At 58.1% G+C, this 27,307-nt stretch overlaps 1 protein-coding gene across 11 annotated transcripts in view; it reads left to right on the top strand.

Moving 5' to 3' along the window:
- The window catches only part of NCOR2 (nuclear receptor corepressor 2), a 207,171-nt gene that overhangs the window by 30,754 nt on the left and 149,110 nt on the right, over nt 1-27,307 (top strand). For 10 of the 11 annotated variants that reach the window (XM_032876484.1, XM_032876474.1, XM_032876481.1 and 7 more), the window contains exon 1: nt 13,716-13,770. The exons of the other annotated variant lie outside the window; for it this stretch is intronic. The gene's annotated coding sequence lies outside the window, so the exon portion shown is untranslated. Of the gene's footprint in view, nt 1-13,715; nt 13,771-27,307 lie in introns of those variants that run through there. 11 annotated transcript variants of the gene reach the window in all.

Here is a 27,307-nt window from a genome sequence, read left to right as displayed (position 1 = left end):
GCTGGGTCCTGGGAGACCCTGGTGGGCATGGCAGGGACACTCCGTTCCCTTCCCCAAGAGCTGGGAAGATTTGGAGACCTAGGGGAGGGTGCCTCCCAGAGGGGTTGTGGAGAGGGGGTCCTGGGTCATGAAATGAGCACCCTGCCCCAGCCCCTGCCCTAGAAGAAGGAGTGGTCAGTCGGGGGGACCTCCTAGAAGTGGCAGCTAGCCGCCTTCCTGGCTCCGTGGCACTGAGGGTCCCAGAGGGTCCCAGAGGGTCGGCTGGCTGAGGCTCCTGGAACGGGGCATGGGCTTTGGTGAACGTGCGGTGCTTAGCAGGTGGTAAGTGCTCGTTCACAATTCCCCACATCCTTCTTTACCTCTTACTGACAGAGCTGTTTTCTTTTGGGGAGTGAAGAAGGGGTGTCAGCTGGGCCTGGCCCTGAGGAGGGTCTGGGGGAGCTGAGCAGCTGGCGGGGGCCCCAGCCTGACCTGCAGTGTCCGTGGCAGGGCTGAGATCAGGCACTCTGGGCTCCTCCGGGTTCCCAAACACCTCCCACCTTTGTTCCCCTCCCAGTCAGATCTATACCAGGTGCAGGTGGGGACTTGGAGGGACAGCTGGGGTCCCCTGTGCAGCCCCATTCTGCATGGGGTCAGCTGAGATTGAGAGGCAAGTGGGGGGAGTTTCAGTCCTCGTCCCTGACACCAGCCTGAGACCGATGTCTTGGGTTCCCTGGCGGTTCTGCAGCAGGCGGGCCTCCCACAGACCTGGGTGTGAATCCACCTCGGTTTCCTCATCTGTCAAATGGGTGTCTTACAAGGTCGTTGGGGGCATTGCTGGGCCCATAGCAGGGCTCAGCATGTTCTGGCTCAGACCTGGCTGCTATCAAGAGGTTTTATTCCTCTGCAGAATACATACATTCACAGAACGATTATTCCCCGAACACCTACTGTGTGTCAGGCACTGTCCCAGGTGCTGGAGAAGGGGCCTTGAGTAGGGGAGGCAGATCATAAGCAAGTCGCATAACCACAGTGTGTCCTGTGGTGGGGAGCCCGGGCGTGAAGAACCAGCAGAGGAGGGAGGGGGTTTGGGAAGTATGTGGGTGGGCTGGGGTTGCAGTTTCAAACGGCGGAGAGTGAGGGGAGTCAAGGTGGTCCTACTTGAGAAGGTGGTGTTTGAGCAAAGACCTGCAGGAGGGGAGGAAGGGAGCATGCGGTTCTCTGGAGGAAGGGTGTCCCAGGCAGAGGGAACAGCCCATGCGAAGGCTCTGAGGCTGCTTGGAATGGGCCTCTTGGTTTGCAGGAGACCATGTGAGATATGGGTGGGGTGTCCTTGGGGCAGGCCTCTCTCCTTTGCTCCTTTGTCCTCCGCCCCCTCTCCCCCAGGAGGCAGGAGGGATGCTCCTCAGGCCCTTTGTCGCACGTGGTGGGTCTCATCGTGGAGATGGGGAGGTGTAGGCGACCCCGGTGGTCGTCCCCCTACAGTGATGAGCCCAGCTAGGTTTGGGTGCTTCTGAAGTTGAAGGAAGGCAGCTTTGCCTGGGCCGGGGGGACGGGGGGGCAGGGGGCGGGGGGGGCGTTGGGGATTTCCTTCCTCCTCCTCCTCTGCCTCTTGGTCCTCCATCAATCTGCCTTACTGGCCTAATGGGGAGCCTTCCTTCCATGGCTGAGTTATCTGTTTGTCATGCCGTGGCCCACCCGAGGACGATAAAAGGGCTTTTTGTCTGCAAGCACTTAGCTTCCTCCTCTGGGGCGATCCATCATGTCTGAGGAAGGAGGGAGGCAGACAGATGGGGGAGGGGGCAGGGGGGTCCCAGGAGCCCCCGTGGCAGGACCCAAGTGGCTCCTCAGCCCAGAGACAAGGCCTGTCTGGGGACAGGCAGGGGTAGCTGGGAGCGGGACCTTGTGGGGGAGTCACGGGACAGATGTCTGAAGACCCAGAAGTGTGGATCCTTTGCCCCGCAGCTCCTGGTTGGCGGCTTGAAGGCCTTTCTGAGATCCTCGCCCCGGGGCAGCCTGGTGGGGCCAGAGCCGGGGCTGGGGGAGCAGACATTTCCGAAAGAAGAGGTAGCAGGGGAGACCAGTAAAGGCCAGGGAGGACCTGGGTCCTGGGTCTAGGACAGTACTGTGACAGTCGCGGCACACACTTGGGGCGCTCCCGTCGCTGAGACCCCCTTCTAGTAAGCACCTCCTGGGGTTATCGTATTGAGTCCTCAGAAGTGACCCCATGAGATGGGGACTGTTGTCGTCCTGTTCTACAGATGAAGAAATCAAGGCACAGGGAGGTGAGACGATGTCCCCAAGCGTGTGGGTGGCGGAGGGAGGGTTTGAACTCAGGGAGCCCCGCTCTGGAGTTTCTGTACTGGAGTCCATCGCTGGAGGAGGTGGCGTTTAGTTCGGGGGGCCCTTCAGGCCGATGAGGGCGAGGGCTTGCTGTGGGTGGGGGCTGATTGCAGACGAGGGCCTGGGAACTGTGAGGAGGAAGATGGAGACCAAGCATCCTGCGGGCAGATGAGTGTGCAGGTGTGTATGTTGGGAGGTTGGGGGGCGGGGAGATTCGTGGGGCTGGGCCCTGCTGAATCACGCCTCTCTGAAGTCCCTTTGCTCCACCTTGGGGCCATAGGTGCACGGGCTTTCAACCTGGTTGGGCGAGGCCCTGGTCCCTCCGCCGGTGGAGGCGATGAGCACACGGGGCTGGGGGCGGTGGTGTCTCTGCCCTGGGCAAGCTGCCCCTCCCCCTGCTTCCCTTCCTCCCTCCACCACCCCCTCCTCCTTCCCTCCCCTTCCCACAACCCCCCTCCTTCTCCCCACAGGCCACCTTCAAATGACAGCAATTAATGGTACCTCTGATGGCGGGCTGGGAGGACGAGGCTGACAGTTGAGCGTGTCTGCCTGCGGCTGGCCCTCTAATCGGGCCCGGGGGACGCCCCCTCCTGCCATGGCTCCCAGACGCCGCCTGCCCGCTCCATCACTCACAGGGTAGCAGGGAGCAGGGGCCGCCCCTGGCGGGCAGGCGCATGTCAGCCGGCACAGAAGCTACCCCCCAGTCCCTGCTGTCCTTCTATTATTACCATTTTTTTCTTTCCTAAATGGGGGGCTCTGGGGTGACCCTTGTCCTACCCTAGTTAGTGACCACCAGGGTGCCCTTGTCCACCAGAATGTCCTCTCCTCTGGCCAGCCCCTATCCCAAAATGACCTCTGGGGTATGGCGCTGTGCCCCCATCCTTCTGTGTCTGCCCCCCTAGGTGGGATGTCGAGGAGTCTTGTCCTGTTCTGGACATGAGGCATCGGTTAAATGCTGGAGCCCCAGCAGCCAGGAGCCTTCAGTGATGAGGGTAGCTACCCAGACCTGGAGTCTTGTCTGGCGGGGGTCTCCTGTGTGTGGGGGTCTCCTGTGTGTTGTGGGGGGTGGGCAGGCATCCCAGCCAGTCCTGTCCATGCTGGGGTCTGGTGCTTGCCCATTCATCATTTTGCAGCAGCAATAATGAGGCCCCTGCTGTATGCCACGGCCTGCAGCTGGTGCTTTTCACCTCAGTTCATTTTCTTCTACAATAACTCTCTGAGGAGAGTGCTATTTATAACCCTGCTTTTGTAGACGGGGAGCCTGACAGGCAGAGAGGCAAAGTGACTTGCCCTAAATGACCCAGCAAGGAAGGAATAAATCCAGGATGTAACCCTGACCTTCCTTGTCCAGGGCTCATAAATCAGGGCCTTGGGGGTAACTTGGGTGGACAGTGAAGGAAGCCGCAGACCCGACTGGGAAGTGGGGAAGTAGTGTCCGGACACCTGAGTGGGGTTAAGGCTGCTGATTTTAATGTATGGATTTCACAAAAATCAGCCCTACTGAGGTATAGTTAACCTGGAGTAGGACATACCCATTTTAAGGATTCACCTCTGTGGGTTTGGACAGTGGAAAACATTTATATGAGAACCACAGCAGTCAAGATACCGAGTGTTTCCACCTGCTCCCAGAGAATCCCGTTCCCCCATCAGAAGCCCCCGCTGATCTGCCACCAAGGAAGTTCTAGAATCTTCCAGATTTTCATAATAAAATGATAAAGGATGCATTTTCTTTTTGGCGTGTTTTGCTTCTTTCTGCATGTTCCTGAGTTTTCTCCGTGTCTTTGGATGTATCAATAACTGCTCCTTTTTAATTGGTGAGTGATAGCCCACGTACGAACGTGCCGCAGCTCATTTATTCATTCAGGAGTTATGGGCCTAGAGGTTGTTTCCAGTTTGGGGCTCTTAGGAATAAAGCCGGCAAGTCTTTGTGCCTCTGGCCGCTTTTTCTTGCCTTATTGCATTGGCCGACACCCGGGGGCATGCTGGGTGGTAGCAGTTGGGTTTTCACAGGTAGCTAGCTGTGGGCAGTTTTCTTAACACTCCCATCTTACAGATAAGCAAACTGAGGCTGTGAGCGGTCAGGTGACTTATCTAAAGTCATTCTGCGAGAGCTGAGTGCTCTTTCTCCTCCTCGGAGCTGGGAAGGGCCAAGGCCTTGTGTTGCACTGATGGCTTTGCTGGTGCAGAGGGTCCATCAGGCCAGGAACTGATGGCTAGGTGGGGGGACAGATCCGCCCCTCTTCCCAGAGGGTTTCCTCTGCTGGAGAGCGAGGGTGTGGTGGAGGTACCACCTTCCTGTTCAGGCACCGTAGGCTGGCTCTGCTGAGGAAACATCAGGCCTTGTGTGATCCCGTCATCTTGGGCAAAGTCACGCAGGCCTTCTGGGGAGCTATTTTTGGGGCAGGGCAGGAGCATGACATACAGAAGCCCGGGAATGGGGGTGGGGACAAAGGGGAGCCTTCTCGTCGTTCTCCTCCCTCGCCGGAGGGGTGTTAGCTAAGATGACTTTTCGGGGAAGGAGGCCCGTAAATTAAATAAGCAATCCCGTAAATAAATAAGTAATGAAGTTAGTGGGGTGCCTAATTACATCAAATTCATAATTATGGATGGATTTCTGCCCCATAATTGTACTTGTTTTTAATCTTTGGCTCCGACATGCGTCTCCTTCCATCTGACAGTAATCCCTGCCCCAGCTGGAGGGAGGAGGGAGGCACTGCCTTGCGGGGCTCCCAGTGAGCCTGGTGATGGGACCCCCCTGGCGCCAGGGATCCAGGGACTTGTCTTCATCCCTGTGGTCGGGTTTAAAAACCTACACCGTTTTGAAATTGCCGTAAATGCCAGTGATAATAACAGAGGTTGTAATAGTAATCGTGTTGTCCTTCACATGTTATAATTTACTTTTCCCCAACCTCCCCCTTCTCCCCCACCCCCCCACCCCGGGTAAAGCAGAGATTGTTATTATCCCCACTTTACAGATGAGGAAACTGAGGAACAGAGTGGTTAAGTGACTTGCCTGAGGTCACACAGCCAGTGAGATTCACACCCAGGCTGTTTACCCTGGGGCCAAGGTCACCCCGGGGGGGGGTGGGGGGACTTCTCCTGCTGTCCCTGTGCTGGGCTGTGTTAAGGCTTCATGCATTTCCTGAGGTCTCCTCAGCACGTTGCTTGGAGGGAGAGGCTAATTTAGCACGGCTCAAGGCCTCCAGAGGCGTAAATGCTGAAAAGATGATGTCATGCCTTCCACGATGGCCATAAATCAAACAGGAACCCTCTGAACCATAAAATAAAAATGTTTATTTTTCATTTAAAGACAAAGTAAGCCCACTGCTGAAATTAAAACGCCCTCTTCTTTCTAGATCCTCCCTTTTCCCTTGGGTGGCTTTGATTTGCTGGCATGGTGGGCACGCCTCACGCTGCCTGTGGCGCTGGATTGATCGTCCTTGGACCCATTGTCCTGATGAGCAAACCAGGACTTGAGTGAGGTCACAGCGGGTGGGGGCGGGGCTCCCATTCTAACCAGCTCCTCCCACCTGACCTTTGGGACAGAGACCACCTCAGTCCCCGCTGCTCTTGCCTGAGAAGTGTAGGGGTCCTGCACACCCACGGCTGGCTTCGCCGGGTCCCTCCTGTGCTGGGTGGCCGTGGCCGGCCTCACTGGCAAGCCCAGCTGTCTGGTGGGAAGAGGAGACCAGCTGTGCTCACATCGTTTTGGGGACAGAGAGGATGTGGGGGTGGCTGGAGTGATGTTATCCCACGCGGGCCCCAGACCCCCAGCCAGCGCTGACACCTGCTTTTTCACACTCTGCCCTGTGTCTTGGGACATCTGCCCTTCTGAGCCCTCGACAGGACTGGGCCTCCCTGGAGGAATTGTCCTGCGGACCGCAGGGAGGGGACTCCCTTCACTTTCTGGGCTGTGCTCATGCAGCCAGATGGGACCTGTGTTTCTGTCAGAGGCTTTCATTCGGGCTGGCCTGGGGCCTGCATTCCCCTGTGCTGACTTCAGGTTCGTGGGGTTTGGGTGCTCTCCCTGCCCCTTGCTACGCTTAGGACGTACAGGAATTGAGGACAGACTCCCATGAAGAATTGCGTGTCTTCATGGTGCTTTGGGGGAGGGGGCAATCTAGGGAGGCTGCCCAGAGGGGCTGGAACGAGCACATCTGAGCAATGATAAACATCGCGTGTAGGAATCAGTAGGAGTACAGCACTCCAGATGGGCCCTAACACAGAGCAAATACTGTATCTGTTACCAGTGCTGACCTTTCCGGAGCGTCTGCCTGCCTTAGGGCCGTGCGAGGGTCTCCCACAATCACCACCATTAACATCAGCTTCATTCCTAATGATTCCTGGGCACCGCTTCTGTGCCACGCTGTGCTCTGAGTGTGTCCCAGACATCCACCCGTGTACTCCTTGGGGCAGCCCTAGGTTCTGTATTTCATCAGCTCTATTTTATGGTGGGGGGGGAGCTGGTGACTGCAGAGAGGTTAAGTGACTCGCCCAAGGTCATACAGCTGGCAGTGGGCAGAGGTGGGGTTTGAACCCAGGCAGACCTACTCCACGCACCTGCTATGAATTGTGGGGGATCTGCAGGCGCCACCTGCAGCCACCCGTGAGCCTGGAGCCAGACTGGATCTCTTGGCAGGGCTGCCCCAGCCTCGGGCCAGGCTCTGTGGCCACACAGGGCTCTCAGGCACACGTCAGCTGTTCTGGGCTGGGCGGGACTGGTCAGGGCATGAGGGGTCTGCTTTCTGCCTGCCTGCAGCCAGCCTGGTGTCCCCTTGGCCTCCCGGGGTGGGGCGGGGGATGTGGACACAGCGAACAAGATGCCAGGGCCCTGCCATGTGGATCCCACGGGCAGTGCACAAAACAAACGTGGTATGGCAAGAAGGGCATATGCTGGCTGTGGTAATGCAGGGTGGGAGACAACTCTGGTTAGGTGGGGCTCACTTTATTTTTTGGGGGGCTCACTTTAGGTAAAGGAATCAAGAGTGGTCTCTGGGGAGGTGACATTGGAGCTAGGACCTAGACAATGAGAAGAAAGCAGGCATATGAAAAGAAGAGGAATGAGTGTTGTGGGTTCAAGAATAGCCTGTGCAAAGGCCCTGAGGCCGTAATGTTTCAAGAATGCTGAGGAGGACCACATGGCTGGAATGGAGCCAGGGGCACCAGAAGTGGTTCTCTGCATCTGAGGCTCTTCTGTAGACCTTGGGGGTTGGGCTCTTTTCACACTTCAGGCACAAAACAAGTTTAAGGGTTTATGCCTCTCCCTTTTGTTGTTTTGCTCATTAATTAACTTACATTTACTGGGCACATGGAATGTTCTGGACATTGGTAGGCCCCTAGAATCAGAATGATAGAATTGTCCATGCCTTTGAGGAGTTTAGTGTCCAGAGGGAGAGTGTCAGTTAAACAGAAACAGGTGACATTGAGGGATCATGTGGAGTTGAGGTTGTCCCTGGGGTTTATAACAAGGTCTGAATTTTTCTGTGGTCAGGACAGGCCTTCTTGGACAAATGTCAATTGAGGGGAGACCCGAAGGGGATCATTTAGGACTCCTGAGTCATGGTGGAGACACACTCAGGCTGGTTTGGGCCGCAAGGAAGAATTGATGGGTGCTCATAATGGCAAAGTTCAAGGTAAGACAAGTTCAGGCATGGCTGGATCCAGGGCTCAAACCATGCCTCGGGGAGCTTTCTTCTCTGTGGGCCTTGTTTACAGGCAGGTTTCTGCCACTAGTACAGCCAGCCAAGGAGAAGGAGTCACTCGAAGCCCCGAGTGGCATTCCTTTCTCTTGTTGACTGAGATCTTCTGTTCTTGTCTGGCTGTTTGCAACAGCTGTGGAGAGGTGGCCAAGGTGGGGTAAAGGGGTGCCCCAAACTCAGATGCAGTTGAAGAAGGGACTGAGGCCAAAGGGAGTGGTGGGGATTGTGGCTAACTGGCAAGCTGGATATTTTGATTTTCTTCTTCAGAGAAGCTAGAAATCTGGATTTTATAAGCAATGTCCTAATTTTTAAAAAACATTGTGTGTGCCAGAAAGAGCTTCCCTGTTGGCCACAGCTGGCTGTCATCATTCCGTGGCCTCTGTTCTTAACTATGACTTTCATCTCAAAGTATTTTGCCCTCCGTGATCTGGGCAGACTATCCCATGGAATGTAACAGGAGGTCCTGGGGCTTAGGAAGTCACATTTAATGCCTCTGGAGATCCCATTTCCAAAAGTTGGGGCCCAAGGCCACAGTAGTCCCTGCTAGAGCCCTCCAGTGGAGTTTGAGAGTCTCAGAGCAGTAAAGCTTTGTGGTTAGTGACACAGACTTGGGTCCTACACTCCCTGTGTTCTAAGCTTTGCCACTTTCGCTTTCTGCCCTTGGGCAAGTTGCTTCCTCCCTGTTCCTGGGTTTCCCCATCTATAAAATGGGTCGGTTATACACCATGGCATTGCTGTAAGGCATAAAGGAGCACATAGGAGCCTGTGCCCCTGATGCCTGGCATGTTGGGAGCGTGTGTCCCCCTGGACTGGTATTAAATGTCCTTCCTGGTTTGGGTCCTGAAATCCAGCTGGCGGTGGCCGGGAACATTCCTGGACACCTCTTCCTTCCTTTGTCACTGGGGTGTGGGCTCCCGGGGCCCCGGAGCAGGCGGCCATCCACCCCCTGCCTCCTGCCTCTGCCCCAGCCATCCCTGCCAGTTGCTCTGTGCTGTTCGCTTCGGGATGACCCTGCACTTGGACACGAGTCTAGACAGTTGGACAGTGAGCCCTGCCCACAGCCAGCTCGCAGCTGCTCCCGGGGTGTGGGGGGGAGTGGGCCCCTTTTTAAAATAAAAGCAGGACCCAGGAGCAGAGCCCTATGGGACAGTTGGCTGCCTTTTGCCAGCATGGCTTCTGTCCCTGGATAAAAGAAGGGTGCATTTTTGTCTGGCGAAATCGTTCAGGGACCGAGATGGTGGCCTGTTTGGCCTCCTTGCTCTGGAGGTCCCTTTTCTTACAAGCCCCTTGTGAGTGGCTCACGGGTATGTCTCTCAGGGAAGGGGGTCTGGGTTCCCTGGGGTCTGATTTTAGCTGGCTTAGGCTGGGGAGGGGGTCAGCTCTGGGGTCCCTGGGGGACTCGAGATGCCCACATGCCTGTCCCCACAGCTTCCAGCCTCGTTCCCCAGAGTCAGGGCAGAAAGGACGGGGTGGGGGGGGGGGGAGGCCAGCGTGTTGCAGAGCGTCTGATGCTGCCGAGTTGAGCCTCGATCACGTAGTGGAGGGAGTTGTGTCCGCTTGGAACCTGTGAAGGTGACCTTGTTTGGACAGAGGGTCTTTGCAGATGCGATCAAGTCAAGCATCTCGAGATGAGATCCTCCTAGATTAGGATGGGCCCGAAGTCTGATGACAAAAGTCCTTAGAAGACACAGGGAGGAGAAGGCCCTTTGAAGATGGGTGCGGAGACAACAGGCTGAGGAGCGCCCAGGGCCACCATGGGCTGGACGAGAGCAAGGGAGGGTCCTCCCCAGAGCCTTGATTTCGGGCTACGGGTGTTCAGAGCCGTGAGAGAGTAAAGTGCTCTTGCTTTAAGCACCCCCGGTTTGTAGTAATTTATCTCAGCAGCCCTAGGAAACCGATGCGGTTTTGTGAATTTTATTTTAATCACAGCTAAACTTTAAAGACCTGTCTGTGGCCTTCAGAGCCCAGAACGTCTGGACCCTGTGACCACAGCTGGCGGTCCCAGCCATGCTGGCCTTCTGGCCCCAGGGCCTTTGCCCTGGCTGTTTCCTCTGCCTGGCACCGTTTGCTGAGAAGTTTCCACATCTGCCTGTCTTCTCCACCCGGGCCACTGCTGAACTGCCACTGCCTCCGAAATTGTCCCCAGCAGGTGGTGTGACATGAGTTACATCCTGTCTTCAACTCCTGACCTCGTCCCATGTCAGTTCCCCAAGGGCAGCCATCTCCGTCTTCATCCCTGCTGTCTCCCCAGTGACCAGTGCAGACAGTAGGGGCTCAATATGTGTGCGTTGAATGGAGGACAGTCCGAGGCCTGGGGTCAGGGACTCTTACCTGATCGAATGGAGGCGAAATTCACATCACGTGAAAGTAACCATTTCTAAGTGAACCAATCCATTTGTTTTTTGTTCCTGAGCCATGCTGTACACAGCCAACACCTCTGTCTGGGGCTAAAATATTTTCGTCACCTTCTCCCCAAGGAGACCGAGTGGCCATTAGCAGTCCCTCCCTCATCTCCCCTCCCCAAAGCCCCTGGCGACCACCTGCTCTCTCGTCTCCATGGACCTGCCTGTTCTGGAAATTTTCTATCAGTGGACTCACACAGTGGGTGACCTTTTGTGTCTGACTTCATGCACAGAGCATGACGTGTTCAAGGGTCACGTGGTGGCAGGTGTCCATGCTTCCTTTCTCTTTATGGCCGCATTGAATGGCATTGTGTGGTCTCTGGAGCACTATGGGGCGGGATAGGAGAGGGGAGGTGGGAACAGTCTTGCGTTTCTAGCTCACGCTCTTTCTTTCTGTTCCCTTGGCCCCAGCCCTGCTCCTGTGGGGAGAGAGTGAGTGGGGATCCCTTCCACTGGGGCTGGACCTTGTGGTTCTCTAAGTCCCACAACGGGAATGGTTTCTGTTGACCCTGAGAGAGGCAGTGGGCAGCGTGCCCCCATTTCACAGCTGGGCAGACTGATGCCTACAGAGGCAAGGGTCTTTCTTCGGTCCTTCCTGCCTCCCCTGGGAGACCATTCTGCCTCTCCATCCATGCCTTGGTGGCCTCCACCAAAGTGTGTCTTGTTAAATTCTTCGTTGATCATTTTCTGCTGTGCAAAGCTTTGCGGGGCAGACAGGTTCCTGGGGGTGGTCCCCCTCGGGCTTGGAGAATGAGGGGTTTCTGTGCTACGCAGTTGACCACGTGCTGACTTACTCTGATCTTAAGCTCAGACGTGGCAGCTAGCTCCATTGAGAAGGAGTTGCATGTCACAGTTTCTGGTTTTTGGTGGTTTGCCGTGTTCGTGAAGTCTCTCAACAAATCCTCCTGGCCTGGCTCCTTGGGGGGGCCGGGGAAGACATGAGAAATGACCGTGGCATGACACTGCCCGGCGTTGAACCTGCCCAAGGCATTAATAGCTCTGGTCGGGGTGTGGATGAGTTCCTCCTGGTGTCAGGGCCAGTTTCTGCGAAGGTCTGGGCTAAGGTCTGGGCGCAGGTCTGTGTCCAAAACAAACAGAAAAGAGCAAAAGGAACCCATGAACCCTGTCCCTGCTGCTTCGGGCTCTGCTTCCTGGCCGCGTTTTGGTGGGGCCGGTTTCGCCCGTTCCTGAGTTTTGTGATCTGTTACGGTGAGAGCCAACAGGCAGGAGACGGAGCCTAGATCTGGGGACTCAAAATGCGGCTTTGTGTTGCTGGCTGCTTTCTGTGGCTTGGTGTCCCCATCTGTGAGGCTTTGAGTAGCCAAGTCCCCACGGTGGCATTCAGGACAGGTCCCGGCAGGCTTCCGAAACACTCGATGAGTTTCCTTGGGAAAGGCTGGAGGGTGAGTTGACAAAAGTCAACAATGTATGGCCTCCGTGGGGCCTCTTGACTGGTTTCCTATGAGCCACACTTGTCCCTTCGCTACTCCCACGGCCACGGACCTTCCTCACACGTCCGTCCGGTCTGCCCCAGACCCTCTGTGGCCCTCGCCGACCGAATCATGTGGTCGGATGAATGCGGGCGGTGCTTGCCTGTTTCAAACCCCTGCTCAGCCACTTTGGAGCTGTGTGACCCCAAGCAAGCTGCTTAACCTCTCTGGGCCTGTTTCCTTCTCTGTATTTTGGGATTCAGAAGCGCACCTGCCTTTTGTCAGGGTGCTGTGAGGACAGATGGGCCCACAGGTGAGGCGCTTCTGCAGTGCTGGGCGCATAGTATGCTGTCGCTGTCACCATCACCCTCGGGAGACTTTCGAGTCTTTGGAAAGTAGTGACTAGCCCAGAGTGCTGATGACCTACTTCCCCCTCCACTCCCTGTCCTCCCTGACCTCATCTCCTTCTGCCTCTCTCCACACCAGCCTCCTCTTTGCTTCTGCAACGTGCCAGACGCTGTCCCGCCTCCAGACCTTGGCCTTTGCTGTGCTTCCTGCCCGGGGTGCCCTGCCCCGCATCCCCAGGGTTAGGGTTAGGGTTTGCCATCTCGGGTGGGCACATATCCTTGGGCCCAAATCCTGGTTGTTGGGGGGAGGGGTGAGACTCCGGAGCCCCCCGGGGGGGATCCCACTGCTTCCCCTCGAGGCTGCCACTCAGAGCACTGTGGGGAGCGGAGCCGAGCCTGTCCCGGCTGCAGATGGGAAGTTGACACCCAGAGGAGCTCAGACTTGTTTCTGAGTCATCCAGACAGTTGCAGCCAAGGTTCAGATCCCTGGCTGACCACCAAAGCATCTATTTTGGCCCGTGTGTGTGTGTGTGTGTGTGTGTGTGTGTGTGTGTGTGTGGTTGGCTGTCTTTGTTCACCCCCTGGGCCTGTCACTGAGATGACCCCCGTTCAGAATACCAATGCAGGGGGGTCATGTTTGCTTTTCCTGAGATTACAAGTAGGGCAGAAATATTTTAAAGGCAAAGAGCCGGCCCCTTGGCCGTGTCACCCCAGAGGACTGGAGGCCCGGGGAGGGGACCCAGGCAGCGGCTCTGGTTCCTTGCCAGGCCTAGGCCGGGAAGCCCACGCTGCCTTCTGGGCAGGAGGCGGGCAGGTCCCGCCCCCAGGTGGACAGGTCCGGCGGGGAGGAAGCAGGTTAAAGTAGAATTCGGGCCTGGAGCTCGCTTTCGCCTGCGAGGAGGGAATAGTGAAGAGGTTTTTCTACCGAGCTATAAAAAGGCCTCCCAGCGTTTCAGCTCCCGAGTGTCGGCTGGAAGCCCGCCAGGGTTACCATGGCGATGAGGAATTATTACTTACTGCCAAGGCTGGGAGAAAAAGCGAGTACTTTTGGCTTCCGAAGAAGAGGAGTGGACTTATGTAATTCTCTGTGTTTATAGGCCCAGAGTGGCAGGAGGCGAGGACGGACCGTGGAGGCCTGACACTGAGTTTTGGCCCCGGCGTAGGGTCGGTGGCTGGGGCTTGTGCCTGGTGGGCCTCGGCCTGTGCTGGCCTCGGGGGACAGCGGGCTGGGGGCCGAGGTGGGTGTCAGGCCTGGCTGCGGGGCCTCCCCAGCCCGGGGAAGGGGGGGGGGGACGCCCGTAGTCTCGCGGGAAGGCGAGCGGCCGCTCGGTGGGGCCGCCGCTCCCCGTGTCAGTCCTGCAGGAAGGATGGCTTTGATGTTGGACGCTGTGTGTCTTCTGGAAGCCAGCAGAACCGTCTGTGTGTGTGGACTCCCCTGACCCACTTGCTGGCACATTTTACTTCTTTCTTTTTCTTTTCTTTCTTTCTTTTTTTTTTTTTTTTTTGGTGGGAGAGTTACTTCAAGTTCTGTTTGGAGCTGACGTGAGTGGAAGGCTGGTCATGTGCTCGGGTAAGAGAAGTTTCTGGGCTTGGTGGTGGGCAGGGAGATGTGGTACGGCCAGGTCACGGCCCGGGAGGGGTGGGCAAGGACCGGGAGCCACCGTGGAGCGTGGGTGCGTCCGCCTGGGGGCTGGTGGGCCACCGGATGGAGGCAGCCTGGTCGCACCCCGGCCACGGTGGCCTTGGGTTGCCCGGCTCCGTCAGGCAGCAGTCCCGGCGCTGGGGGGACGAAGGGCCGGTGGTCACAGTTGTTGGAGTCCCTATGATCAGGAGCAGGGTGCCAAGAAGCAGGCGGCCCAGCGGGAAGGGCTTCTGGCCGCTCTCTGGCTGCGGAGTTGGTTGGACATGTGGGGTGGGGACCGAGCTGCCCGGAGCTGGGGCGCACACGTCCTTGCGGGAGAGCGGACAGAGCGGAGGAATCGGGGTTCTGTCGGCACTGTGGCTGCAGGGGGTGGCGGCTGGGGGTCTCGGGCTCTGGGGGGTGGGCTCCTCCGCGGGCAGGGGGCCGGGGAGGGGAGCCAGGTGCAGTCAGCACTGCGGCTGCCCCGGCGCCCGGCTCTCACCGCGGTGGCGCTTGGCCCAGTGCCCGTGTCTGGTTTGAAATCAGCGCCACCGGCCCAGGCTTGCCCAGGGACCTGGCCGCGAGGAGCCGGCATAAACACTGGAAAGTTGGAAGGGCTTCCTGAGCTCACAAGGAGCCTTCAGTTGCAGGGACAGGGATGAGGGAGCAATTTGTCCCGAGGTCTGGGTGCGCCAGGACCGTTGGGAGGCAGTGGGATGTCTCGTGGGGGCCTGGAGCCCAGGCCAGGGAGGGCTGGCTTCCCAGATGGCACCTCTCGTTTGCCATGGACTCGAGGTTGAATTCTGTTTCCATCCCTCTTTACGCTGGGTGGCCTTGCCTCGCCTGTGGGAGCCTCAGTTTCCTTGTCTGTAAAATGGGGCAATAGTGGGGGTCACACAGGGTTTGGGATGAGGTGAGGGGTTACTACAGCCTCCTGGTTCATTCTGGGCCCAGACCTCCAGGGTTCACATCCTGGTTGAACACTTCCTGGCCGTGTGGCGTTAGGCAGCTTCTTTCCCGTCTCTGAGCCTCAATGTTCTCGAATGGCAAATGGACGCTCCCGTTGGTCTCCACCCTGGAAGTGGTTGTATGGCTCATGGGGGCTAAGGAATGGCCCCTGCACCTCCCCTCATGGAAGGTGTGACAGTGGGCAGGTCGTGGAACTCAGCTCTCTTGTTCATACAGTGCTCGTGGCTTGCACTTGGGCCTGGGGGAGAACCAAGACCCATCTGCGCAGGGGCCCTGTGGGCTGGTGTGGGGAGACTCCTTTCCTGTAGATAAGTTTGGATTTAAGTTAGGTACATCCCAATCTCCACTGATTTTTCTTTTCTTCTATGTCCAGAACCGTCATGTTCTGTAGGATTTGGAAACCGCAGTCTGGATTTCGGGAGGTGGAGAGAGGGAGTCCCTCCTCAAGCCCCAGGTTCTGTTTGCATCTGGGCCTGGGCTGGGGTCCCCGGGGCTGTCCCAATGTGCCTGTTCTGCCCTGTCCCCCACCAAGCACGGGCCTGCACCCCCAACTGCTCGGTGTGGCCTGGAGGCTGGGCAGGCATGGCTGGCTCTCCCACTGAGGGTGGCAGTCATCCTGTTTGTAAATGACACCGGATGCTGGGCCGGTGGCTGGCTCAGGGCCTCTCCTCCTGGGCCAGCAGGAGCCGGCGGGGAGTTCCCTGGGTGTCCAAGCTGTCCATGCCACCTGCCCACTGTCCGGTTGTCCTCAGGCCTCTCCTGGGGGCCTCGGGAAAGGCCTCTGTAGCAGGGGGCCCCACGAATGTCCCCTTGCTGCCCCCAAGCCTCAGGTGCCTACTTGGGCTAGCCGCAGAGCTGTGTTGTAGCTGTCCCAGCCCTGCCCTGAGGGTCTCGGTGACTTGACCTCCCCCTGCCCCCATATGCACCGAGGTGCAGGTGCATAGCATTCAACACACTCACGTCCACACAAATGCGTGTATGCGAGACCCACAAGGTCTGTGTGAGGCCGAATGTGCACCGTCAGTCTCCTGGTTACACCACAGGTACTGAGCTGGGCTTCTGTAGAGATGTCACCACTGGGGGAGGCTGGCTGAAGGGCACACAGGGACGTGAGAGGACGCTGAGGCTCGGGTCAGGTGACCCACCAAGGACCCAGAGTTGGTGAGGGTGGGGCTCAACTCAACCCCCAGCCAGAGCCTGTGTATGCAGGGTCTTCGGCTGGGTGATCCCAGGGAAGTTGCTTGCCCTCTCTGAGTCTCAGTTCCCCTTCTGCCTTCTCTCCTCACCTGTAGGCTGGGCTTGGAGCTTGAGATAGGGGTGGTGGCTGGGCTTATGAACTGGGAAAGCCAGAGAGTCCTGACCTCTGGGCCCTCCCAGAACCTGCCCCCTCTCAGCCCCATGTGCGCCCTGTGGGGTCACTCCTGCAGCAGCCAGACTCGCTCCCTGTCTTCGTACTCTATCCTCCTTGCTCTGTGCTCCGGGCTGCATTTTTCCTTTCCTGCTTTTCCCTGCGGTAAGGGACTGGTTCCTCTTGGACCTCTTCCCACATCCACGGGAGTGAGAAGGCCTTTCGGGATGTAAACTAGCCCACCCTAGAGCGAGTTGGTCATCTGCAGTGAGCGCTTAAGCAGGAGGAAGTGTGTTTCTGTTCAGCCAAAGCTAATCCAAGGCTAGACATGTCTCCAGAGGCTCCCGAGAGAGGGCTGGTGGGTTTTTGTCTCCTTACAGTGAGTGGACAGGTAACAGCACGTGTCCCCAGGCGTCCAGAGAGGGCTTGATTTATGCCTAAGGATTTGGGAGGGTTCCAGACTATCCCAGGCTGGGGACAGGGGGGCTACTGGCAGGCCTTGGTGGGGCTGAGCAGGGAGGGGTGTCCACAGTCGTGTCAGATGATGGAGACTGTGTCTGAGGCTCAGGGAGCACCAGCCACGGTTTAGGGTCTCAGGTGCTGGGTTTTGCTGGGCAGAGCCTGGAGGGCAGGGAGTGGGCTGAGTGGGGGTATTCTAGCCTCATGAGCCTTTTGCCTGTTTTTGGAAGCTCCCATCTGGGGTCCAGAACCCAAATCCGAAATCCCTGAACCTGCCTGCTGCCTGGAGCTAGCCTCTCCCGCCTCGGCAGACCCTGCCTCTGGACCTTTGTACTTGCTGTGCCCTCTTCCTGCAACACCTGTCCCTCATATAGGCCTCTGCTCAAACGTGGCCTTCCGAGCAGGCCGCTGACCTCTCCAGAGTTGCTCTTGTCATCTTATACTGTCATCCTTTGAGATTTAGTCTGTGTCCATTGCCATGTCCCCCAAACCCCTTCCCCCAGGATTTTGTTCATCTTGGTCACTACTGTGTCCCTAGCACGGGCATGTCTTAGGTGCTCAGAAACGATTGTGCCTGGTTCAGTGTCCCCCACGGGCTGTGGATCTGGGCCTTGTCCCCTTGCGGTGAATGAGGCCATTCTGGGGATGGATGTTTCAACTGTGCCTCCAGGCAAGTCACACACCCGAGGGCTCTGGCTAGGGAGACGGGTCCTTACCTCCGCCACCCTAGAAATTCTGCGTCTGGAGGCTGAGAACGCCTTCTGGGGTCTCCTGGAAAACTGGGTCCTTTGAAAGGCAGTTCTTGTGTTTGTGCTCAAGAATACCCCATAGGACCTTGGTCCGGACTCCTAGATAAAGTCAGAGAGGTGGAGGTCATGAGCGAGACCTGTGGCGGGCAGGGGAGGGGTGTAGACAGCATCAGCTTCGTGTGTTGAGGGCGGACGAGGCAGGACCACCGTTGTGCAGACCTTAATTTATTGAGTTCTTCTGACAACCCTCTGAGCCACAGAGAGGGTGAGCATCTTGCCCAAAGACACACAGCCCCAGGCACACAGTATTAGTAGGTAAATGGCATTTTGTAAGCAGCCCTGGGAAGGGGCCCCTTTCCCACTCGGAGGGAGCCCCACTTATCTAGGTCTGAGGCCCAGAGATGCCCAGACTCTTCTGGAAGGCCTGGAGTTGGTTTCTGTGTGGCTTAAGAGCCAGAAGGCTGGAGGAGGCCCCCCCACCCCACGCTCTGGTTGTCCATTTGCATGACAATGAGCTCTTTGTCCCTGGGTCCAGCCTCCTTCCCAGGCTAATAACATAATTCCCGGCCTGTGATGTCATAATGGGCCCTTTCTGCTGGGGTTGGAGGCTGGGTGGGTAGCTGTGGAGGCTGGGATTGGCGGGTAATAAATGGAGAGGTGCTGATTATCGGGGGGCCGGACGCGCTTTCCTTGCAGGACGTCGTTTCATCCTCCAGGAGTGGGATTTGCTTCCCTTTGACACAGGAGCAAACAGATTCAGAGTTTGCTCAGCCCTCTGGCTGAACCACTTTGCGCCTCTTCCTGGCCTGTGAAGTGGGAGTGAGTCATCCCTGGCAGGCCCTCTCCCGGAGGCGTGGGTGTGAGAGTCCCTTGCTTCCTGGAAACGTGAGGGAGGCCCCTGCACCAGCGGCTCCCGAGGCAGGACCGCTGTGGAGGGGTGGAAAGTGGGCTCAAACCCGGGGCCTGGGGCTTACCTCTCTGTGTCTCAGTTTCCTCATCTGCTTGATTGGCGGTTCTGCTAGGGCTTGGCGAGGGGCTCAGTGGGGAGCCAGCACCCCACCGTCGTCGTCAGTGGGCAGCGTCAGGAAGGGCTGCCTTGTAATGGGGTGAATGGTGGCCCCCCAAAAGATAAGCGCAGGCATTACTACCCGTCTCCTCTAAATGTGATGTGCTTTGGAAAATAAGGTCTTTGCAGAGGTTTCTGGACATGAGGTCATTTGGATTCCCTGAGTGAGCCCTCTGTTCAGTGACCAGTGTCCTCCTGAGGGACAGAAGAGAAGGCACACAGAGGACGCTGAGTGAAGACGGGTGGAGACCCCAGGGACGTGGCCAGATGCTGGAGGAGGCTGGGGGGGCTCCTGCCCCAGAGCCTTCAGGGGAGCAACGCCTGCCCACACCTTGATGTGGCACACTGGGCCTCCAGACCTGGAGAGAATAAATTTCCATTGTATTAAACCACCCGGCTGACGGTCATTTGTTACAGCAGCCCTAACAGACTAATAGAGCCAGGGACCCTGCTCCATGGAGGCTGGAGGGAGCTCTCCCTGGGGAAGGCACGTGGGGGTACTCTTTCCCACCGCATGCTGAGGGTCCGGGACCTAGTGAGGTAGTTGGGGTAGCTGAGGACACCCCTTTGCGCCCAGGGGTGTGGGGAGCCCTGTCGGATGGGTCCAGAACCCAAATCCGGAAATCCCCGAACCTGCCTGCTGCCTGCGGCTAGCTCTCCCGCCTCGGGTGACCCTGCTAAGGGGGACAGAACCCAGGAAGCAAGAGGCTCCCCACATTCCATGCTGGGCCCTCCCGAAGCCTCTAACACACATCCCCCACCTGCCCTGCCACTCCTGGGTTGCAGCCATCCCCTGCCCTGCCCTCCACCCCCAAGCCACCTTGTTTGCCAGGTGCCCTTGACAAAGGGAGACACTGAGGTGCAGAGAAGGCAGGCTACAGCCCCTCCGTGCTAGGGATGACCTTCAGACTCTCAGCTGTGGCTAATGCATGGGCTGGCATTGCAGCTCCCAGGAGGAAGGGATCACAGCTGCGGGGGATCAGGCAGTGTAGACATGGATTAGTTCTTGCGACACGCTGGCCTAGTGTAGATGGCACCCTGAAATCCGACTTTAAGTAGGCCCCTTCTTGGCCTCAGTTTCTCTGTTCAGAGTGGCCTTGGGCATTCGGCTCGGAGTCTGCAGTAATGCTCTCAGTGTTCGGGGACACAACAAGCCATTTATGGACAGCCTGCTATGCGCACTGAGCCGGGACTCAGTGGTGGACACAACAGAGGCAACTCCTGCCTTTATGGACCATGCTTTTGGGGTCGTGGGGAGATGGGGAACAAGTCAGCAGAGACTTGGGGAAGGAGAACTCCAGATCCCGATGAGGGACGTAACAGCAGGGGGCCGGGGTGGGGCTGAGGGTGCTGCCTTCCTTCTCCTCCTGGGACTCAGGGTGGGGATTTGTAGTGAGCTCTTGGGGGGTGGCCAGGCGGACATGGAAGTGGCCATGGCCCATCTGCAGAGACCTGTGGCTGCCTCCAGCTGGCAGGACGTGGCTGGACCCATGAGCAGTGATGTTGGCTATAAGGCCTCTGAGGCCCTGACACCAGCCTGGTGGGGGAGGCCGGGGTCTTCTCCTGCCTGAGCAGGGAGGCTGGGGTACAGTGGCGATGGGTGCCTAGGACACATTGGCTAGGTGGTAGATGCTGGAGAGGGCTAGCCTGGGTTTGCATCAGGCTCTGCCACTTGCTTACTGTGTGACCTCAGACAAGTTACTTAACCTCTCTGTGCCTCAGTCTTGCTTCCCGTGGGTACTGTAATGGTTAGGTGAACTGATGACAGTGAGCACTGTATTAGCAATTTGCTGTGATGGTGAGTGTGAGGCTCTCACCTTGTGTCCGTTATCGGGACTGCTCAGGACCTAGAATCTGGAAGTGGAATTTGTTCATCTTTCCACGGTCCTGCTCCTGCCCCTGAGACATAGAATAGCTTTCTTTGGCCCCAGAACCTCCACCTCCCCGTCTGTGAATGGGGAGGTGAAACAGACTTGTGGCCACATGGAGGTGGGGAGGAAGAGAGGACAGTGGGAGGAGTCAGCACCTGTGGGGTTAGGGCGGTGGGAGGGGGTCAGGATCTTTCCCTGCTCCTGGTCTGAGCAGAGCTGCCGCCTGCTTTACAGCCCGGAAGGTAGGCCCCAGCAGGGGTGGGGTCCCGTGTGTGCGTGTGTGCGTGGTGCAGCCTGCAGGGCCTTCTGGCTGTGGACAGTGCCCCTGTCTGAAGGGAAGGGCTGCGGGGGAAGGGTTTCGGCAGGGGTGGGAGGAGAGAGAGCCGTCCTTGCCAGCTCAGAATGTTCCTCCAGAGCCCAAGGCCAGAGGCTCCACTTAGTGCCTGGGGCTTTGTGGGTGGGGGTGTGCCTGCTGCTGGGGGGGGGGGTGACCCAGATCTGAGGCAGCCAGGAGGGGCAGCCTTTGTCTGCAAAGTTGCTTCCTGCTGGGTCCCCCATTAAGGTCCCCGATGACTGCTTCTCCTTCTGGGTGAGAGATGGGGCAGGCCTGCCCCAGGCTCCTGCCTGGCCCCCTCCTCCTAATCTGAGCCTGTCCTGGGCTCCCATCTCATTTCTCTTGCCGCTTTCCGGCTGGCTTCGGAGATTTCCCTACCCGCACAGGTGAGGGGACCAGAGAGGAGAGACCAGATTCCAGGGAGATTCATGGCGTAGAATTTGGGTTTTAAGGGGTTGCTATCTTAGGTGTCTTGGTAGCAATCGTCAGATTCCCTGCTCCTCCTGCATTTATAGCATGAAAGGCTCAGGAGAAGCTTCAGGCACGGTTGGATCCAGGGGTTCTGGTGATGAGGTGCTCCCCATGTCTAGTCCCTGGGAGCCCAAGACGAATCATCACAACCTTGCAGCCCAGCGGAGGTTAAGCCTGTTGTGGCCGATAGCACAACAGGAGTCATTCGAGTGAGGTCTTTGGGCTTCTCTTGGGAGTTAAGTGCTTCCCTCAACACCAGTGACTGTGGCTGTGGTTGTGGTGCTGCTGGGCTGCTGGGGCTGCTGCCGAGACTATGCTGACTGGCCAGCCCTGGGAGGCCGGGTCAGCCCCCTTCAGAGTCCAGGATCAAGGGCGCAGGAGGAGTCATAGGTCAAGAGACAGAACGGTGCAGTTTGCAAGGAGTGGGTGCTGGACAGGCGGACAGCAGCTGCCGACCACGGGAAGCGCACTGCGTGTATTGGAGATGAGCCAGCTTGGGGTCCTGCCCAGCCCCCCTTTCACAGCCAGTGTGTGTCCTATGGGGTGGGGGATGTTATTTAAGATTCACTGGGTAAGTGGGCCCAGCCCCGCCCACTCCCTGTTTTAATTAGGGGCTTCTCAGGTCCCCCTCCAAGCCATGTGGGGGAACGGTCCTGCCTGTCACTCTCTCGCATCCCCCCTCCCCCTGCCCCCAGGTCCCCCGGGCTTTGCTGGGCTCTGTCTTGTGGCTTTCAACTGACCACATGCCAGAAGCCACAGGTCACATCCTGGCCGCCCACGGGCTGTATTTGGATGTCAGACTGATTTATTGGGTTGGGTTTATAGTCCATGTTTTTGAAATAAAACTGTAAATTGAGAGATGTCTCAAAGTCAGACTTTTCTTTGCCTGAAAGACTTGGGAGCTGTGATCCCCTGGGCCACATTCTCGAGGGGCTGTGATGTCCCCGACTGGGGCTGAGGGCTGCCATCCCCTTCCCTTGTCCTTTCACACATGTGGCCACCTCCTTCCCCCTCCCCCGGCACAACACCTGCCTGGCATGGTATCCTCCTTTCTCTTTTTTCCCCCTCCCTATTTCAGGGACCCTCTCGCCTGGAGCCTGGTTAGTCTTGTTCCCTCCGCCAAGTGATAATCAGTTCTCAGGGGACCGCTTGCCACTCCTGGGCACTGAAGCCTGCGTTCGCTTCTGGAACTCCTGGCTGCAGGGGCTGGAGGGCCTCTTGGATTCTTGATCACTGATCCGTCATCAGAGCCTGACTGATGAACGAAAGCCCTCGGGGAAATCGAGGGGCTCCTGTGATCCACTTTCGGGCGGATCAGAGTGGACCGTTCCCCCTCGGGCAGGCATCCGGGGTGCTGGAGGGGCCTCCCGGCCAGGCCAGTGGGAAGTGGGGGGTGCGTGGCAGGGCTGTTGTTGAGTGGGTGGGCTCCGGGGCCTGCAGGCTGCTTGCCAAGCTATTCTTAGCCGCGGGAACATTTGTCCTCCTTCACATGTGGTGGAGGACGTCCCCCGGAGAGCTGCCCTGAAATACTCGGGACGACCCCATAAATTCCTCAGAAAGCCGTCCTTGAGGGCCCGGCGTGCGTGGAGGAGGGGCAGGGGGAGGCGTTTCCGGCAGCTGTACAGCTGTGGACACGTTTGCCAGATGTTGATGCGGGGAAGCTGGTGGGAACCCAGAGTCTGCTGCCCCTGCTCCCTCGGGGTGGCCCCCTGCCCCCACAGGGTCTTGGCGAGTGATGGGCGGGGCCGGCAGACTGGCAGTGGGGTTTCAGGCCAGCCTGTCCCTGTGTCCTGGCCTCTCAGGCCTCCCCCGAGGCTGCCTGGGCTGGGGGCTGCTTGGGGTGGGGGCGAGGTCTTGACTGCCGCTTCTGGAACTCCTGGCTGCAGGGGCTGGCCAGTACCTGGCTGGCAGGGGCCGTTGCATGCCAAGACCCCCGGCAGGACCTTCGGCACCACCGTCTCTTTCATGGGGCAGCCTGGGCATTGGGAGCCACCAACAGAGCAATAAACTGGCCTAGCTGGGTGCCCCGGTTAGCAATCAGGGAGGCCTCCCTGGAGGAGGCGTGCGTCGCCCCCCCCTTGTTTGTTTATTTATTTATTTTTCTGATTATGGTGTGAGAGACCTAACAAAAATGTTACCATCTCAACCATTTGTAAGTGTACATTCAGTAGCGTTCCGGCCGTTCATCCGATGGCGCAAACGTCACCACCTTCTTCTCCAGACCTCTCTTGTCTTGCGGAACAGAAATTGTCCCCGTTAAACATGAACTCCCCGTACCCTGTCCTCCAGGTCTTGGCCACCACCCTTCTACTTTCTTTCTGCATCTGACTGTTTTGGGCACCTCCTATGAGTGAAATCACGGTGTTTGTCCTGCTGTGTCTGGCTTCTTTTACTCAGCAGAATGCCAAGAGCTGGGCTCTGTGGCCCATTTACTCCTTGGGGGTCAGTTTATTCCTGTCCAGGCACCGAGGCCGACGGACCCGGGACCCCGAGCCCCACATCCTTGACCCTCCCAGGGTCCTGGGTTAGGATGCCAGTCACGGGCCTCCTGTGCATGGATGAGTAGTCACGGTGAGCGGGCACCGACCGCGCTGAGCCCCGACATGGATGCCTGCTGTCCACTCCGATCCAAGCCCTGGGGGTGGGTGTGCGGAGGGTCGAGCAGCGTGCCCGGGTGCACAGCTGGTGCCAGCGCCCCTCCCCCACAACCCCGACACCAGCGTCCTCTCCGGTCTCCGCCCCCCCCCTTCCCTCTGCAGAAAAAATTGCTCTTTGGAAGCCCAGATGGAAGAGCTGGGTCTAATGGAAAACACGTCCCTCCTGGGGCGCCCAGAACCTGATGAGGAAGAGCCAGGGAAAATCGGGCGTCATGTCTGTGAAACACCCAGGAGGGAGGGCGAGTCGCGTGACAGGGGCCCTTGTGTGGGACCTGGTGACCTTGTGTGTGGGGATGCTTTGTCACAACTGTGGCTTCTCTCTCTCCCCCGCCTTTAAAATGGAAAGACAGGGGAAGTAGTCTGGGAGGGCATGATTGTGAGCAGATTTGGCTGTGGTGGGGAGGGTGGGGGCGGTGGGCAGGGCTGGGCCGCCGAGCGGGCCCGGCCCAGTGGACGCAAATGTACCAGTGAGATTGGAGACCCAAGCGGGCCTCCTTGGCAGCCCTGAGCTGGGCCACTCTTCTGCTCCCTTTGGGGAGGGTGTACATGGCTGGACCTGATTGCCTTCCAGCTGTGTGACCTCAGGCAAGTGAGTCCACCTCTCTGAGCCTCGGTTTCCTGATCTGTTGAACGGGGTGGTCCAGTTTGGTGAGGGAGATGGGAACCTTCCCCTAGTGTTGGTGCCTGATAAATGTCTCCTGTGGCTCAGGTAGGACTGTGGATAGATCGCGGCAGCTCGGAGGAACTGCGGGGGCGGGCAGTGAAGCAGAATCCTGGGCAGTGGGGGCTCTAGCTGTGGCTGGGGATCCTTTTGAGGGGACGCGAGAGGTGGGCCAGGTGCCCGCGGTGTGTTTGCTACCAGGCCTCTGGTTTGCCCTAGAAGGTGGGTGCAGGCTGTGGCCAGTCCAGGGCTCTATCTGGGCACCTGGCCATCCCTGTGGACACTTAGCTTTCGTCCCCACGGCCCTGGGTGTTGTTCCCCTGGGGTGTCTGAGGGGGGCTCTGCTCGGGCCACCCGGCTCACTTTGCTGGATGCCCAGACTGCGTGGACTGTGGGATCCGCTGAGGAATGCAGAGTCCGGCCATGAAGCCCCAGCCTGCCACGGGCGTGCCTGCCTCTTCCAGGGCCTCAGTTTCCCCACTTGCAGACAGTGTTGAGTGAGCAGCCCCTTCCTCCCTCGTCCAGACCCTGCGAGGCCCAGCTCACCCCTCCCGCAGGAAGCCCTCTGCCTTCTCTGTGTTTGGGTGCGGGTCTCCCCCCCTCTTGCATACCCTCCTTGTCCTGGGCACTTGCTCTGGCCTTTATTTGGTCGGACCCAGCCTCAGTTTGCTCATCTGCAAAGTGGGGAGAGTGATAGCACCTGCCCAGCGACAGACATTGCCACCTTCATTATTGTCAACTTGCCCTCCTCTCGCACCCCCCCCCCCATATTTCAAGTAGCAGAGGGAACTTGAGTCATGGCCCTCATTTTGGGGACTCATCTGTGGGTGTCGAGCTTTCCATGGATCTTTTCTCAGTGTTCTGAGAAAATCCTTGTTCTGATTCTGGAGTTTGGAACTGGAGGGGACTTGGGGTGCAGTTGTGCAGGTTTGGGGGTTCATGGGCATGATGGTGCTTGTATGTGTCCCCAGCTGTGCCTGACCGGGAGCCTGATGTGGGAGTATCAGTGGGATGAAAGCAGGCTTGGCTCTGGGGCTTGCTTTAAAAAGTGAGACCCAGAAAACTGTGGATGGTGGGACAGTTAAATCGCGTCCCTCTGCTGATTTGTCTGTCCTGTTTTTTCCATCCATCTATCCATCCATCCATCCTCCCTCTCCCCTTCCTCCCTCCCTCCCTCCTTCATTCATCTGTCCACCTGCCTGTCCTTCCCTCCCCATCCATCCTCTGTTGAGTACCTGGGGTGAGGAGCTGCTCCCTCTGTCGGGACAGGCTGTCATTGGATGGCCGCTCTGGTTGGCAGCGTTTCTGCCCGCCTGGTCCGCTGCCGTGACCCCAGGGCCTGGTATCGTGTCCGCACATCCGAGATGCTCAGATACTCCCGACCGACTGGAGTGAGGCAGAGACCTGTTCAGGGTGGGCTTGTATTGACCGGCCTCAGCTTGGGGGCGGACAGGCAGCACTCCTGAGGCCCAAATGTGCAGACCCTGGGCCCCTCAGGGCAGCAACTCTTCGGACAGAGCCACAAGTGAGCCTTGGTTGGGCTCCTGGCTCCTCCTTGGGGAGCCCAGGGAGCTCTGTGCCGGGTCAGTGGCAGCTGATCCTGCCTGCATGGGAGGGGGTGCAGGGGCCTGTTTTCTGTGGGACCCTGAATGGTGGCTGTAATAGTGTTAAGATTCCAGATGGGCTGGTCCTTTTACCCGCATACGATGCTCAGAGACCCCGGGCCCGAGACCCCCTGATGGAAGGAGCAGCTGAAATTTCCTTTACCACAGGGGCGCCAGGGGCTGGCTTGGTGGAGGAGACCTCAAGCGCCACTGCTGTCCAGAGGGGCGACGCCTTCCCTTCTTGCTCAGAGAGAGAGGCTGTGTGACCTCATGGGGCCCGGCTCACTCCACTCTTACCATCCGGGCCTCCCTGCAGTTCCTTCCTCTCCTCAGGGCCTTTGCACTGCCTGTTCCCTCTGCCTGAAGCAGCTTCCCCAGACATCGGCATACCTCCCTTCTCCCCTTTCTCTCCCCTTCCGCGTCTTTACTTAAAGACCCTCTCTGGTGAGGCTGTCTCGACCATCCCGCCTCCCCCCGCTGTGGCCCCCGTCTGCCCCTCTCATGCTTCTGTTTTTCTCCACGCCACAAACACGTCCCAACATTCCTATTGTGACTCCTGTCTTGCCTGCTAGAATGGCAATTCAGGAAGGATTTGGGGTCTTTTTCTGCCACTGCATCTCAGAACTTGCCCTTTAAGGTTGTCGGAACCGTGGTTGAAGGTGGTGAGCAGTGGCGGCAAGGGGCAGGGACTCTGCCTTCGCCTCCCGCCCTCGGGGGTCGTGCAGGATCCTCTGGGCTCACTGGGGCCACCTCCCGTGGGGCTTTCTGTCTTGGAGCTCTGCCGAGAGCCAGATCCCGGGCATCCACCCTGCGCCGGGAGGCAGATAGTTGGCGGGCTCCCCATTCTTACAGTACACCAGAAACCAGAGACTCTGGGCGCCTGGGTGGCTCGGTGGGCTAAGCCTCTGCCTTCAGCTCAGGTCATGATCTCAGGGTTGTGGGATCGAGCCCCGCATCGGGCTCTCTGCTCAGCGGGGAGCCTGCTTCCTCCTCTCTCTGTCTGCCTGCCTCTCTGCCTGCTTGTGATCTCTGTCAAATAAGTGAATAAAGTCTTTAAAAAAAAAAAAAAAAAGGAAACTAGAAACTCAAGGTGTAAACAGTCAACTTCTTTCTAGCTGCTGTTTCCGCCAAACCCTAACCTCACATCCCAGAACAGGCCCCGCGCACATGTGCCCCGTGCTGGCTTCAGCTCTCTGTTCTCCCGGGCCCGGGCTGTTTGGTAGATGTTCGCTGGATGCCTACTGTGTGCCAGGCACTGTGCCAGGCTCTGGATTCTAGCCGCGAACAAAACATTTAT

Source organism: Lontra canadensis, unplaced genomic scaffold (assembly GCF_010015895.1).
Source record: "Lontra canadensis isolate GAN:19392208 unplaced genomic scaffold, GSC_riverotter_1.0 scaffold58, whole genome shotgun sequence".
NCBI classification, from domain to species: Eukaryota; Metazoa; Chordata; class Mammalia; order Carnivora; family Mustelidae; genus Lontra; species Lontra canadensis.
The sequence above is the reverse complement of the archived record's forward strand: the minus strand, read 5'-3'. Positions and strand labels throughout refer to the sequence as shown.